Raw genomic sequence first — 1,548 nt, 5'->3', positions numbered from 1 at the left:
TATATATATATATATATATATACGGCATTAAATATGCCATATTTAATGACATTTATCGTGTTCATTCTTGGTGAAACTCTGCTAACTAGCTGTCTCATTGAATTATATATACATACATACACACACACACACACTTATATATATATATATACACTCACACACACACATACACATATAATTGCTGCGGCATTATTAATATATAAATTATTCAATATTCAAATGTAAGAGCGTTCGGGCTATGGTGAAAGCAAAGTGTTGTCATATGCAAATCAATGTCAATGATTTTAACAATCAGCATTCAATAAATAAACTGTCAAACATTTCTTGTATAATGAAATAAGTGGGTGAATATATAAGCCACACCCAGTAAAAAAAACATCCGTCCAACCTACCCATCCATCCATCCATACGTAAATATATACACACATGCATACACATATACAGACACACATAGATATTTATGTATATGCAAAATTACATATCTGTGTGTACATGTAGCTATGTATGTAAACAAGTACGCATTCATTGTGTCATAACATCAGCCCGTTAAAAAGCACTTTCGTACCAAATTCGAATGTTAAATCCATGTTACGTAAAAATTTCACTCATATGGGTGTGATATTCTTGTTGGAAATATAAGATATGTTTACTGCGAGCGAACATCTGCAGTAGAAACGAGTCAGCACACAGATCTTACAGCTAAAGAAAGATATTGACATATCTGGGAATAAATTTCAAGTAATAAAGAATTTAGCAGTTTTTATCTAATATGCAATTGCTTCAATTTCGCCAAACACACGATCACTGACTGAGCCAATTATTAGTAAAGTAAACGTAGGAAAGTCTATGCATGTATACATGCATGCATGCATATATATATATTCATATATATATACCTCTGTAAAAATATGTAATACTTATTCAGTGGCCATGATAAAACTCCGAGTTTCGGATGCCAGGGTGGGGGGTCCAGCCCAACATCTCTTCAGTTATCCAGCCAATGAAAATTCCTTTGCAAAATGACCGTTAAAAACAAAGGGAAATAAACAAAGGGAAATTACGGTGTAGTGACAAAACGCGTCTAAAACTGCGTATATCATACACGCACGTACATATCTCAATGTACGCACGCATATATCTACATACATATATTTATTTATTACGTATACACTTATATATAGGTAATTCTTGTCTTGTCTAGAAATGGCATTCACCAGGGAGGTGTTAAGCTGGCTTTTATTGAGTTCACCGTGTCACGGGTCAAAGCGATCTGAGTCTGCAGCGTGTTGAAGCCATTTGCCGTTCCAGCGGGGAACGCCAAAAACGTGAGGACCGGAATCGAGCTCCATATTCACTTTGACAGTCGTGAGCCACCTCTTCAGCTGACAGTCCTGGAGAAGGATCTGGTGGTAACGCCCGTCAGATTAGTTCGTCGCAAGCTTAGTACTTATTCTATCGTTCTCTATTCCCGAACCGCTATTGTTACGGCAACCTAGCATCGGTTGTCAAGCGATGTTAGGGGCTCAAACAAAGACACACACACACACA

This window comes from Octopus bimaculoides, chromosome 3, assembly GCF_001194135.2.
Source record: "Octopus bimaculoides isolate UCB-OBI-ISO-001 chromosome 3, ASM119413v2, whole genome shotgun sequence".
Lineage (NCBI taxonomy): Eukaryota > Metazoa > Mollusca > Cephalopoda > Octopoda > Octopodidae > Octopus > Octopus bimaculoides.
This window is presented reverse-complemented; position numbering follows the sequence as displayed.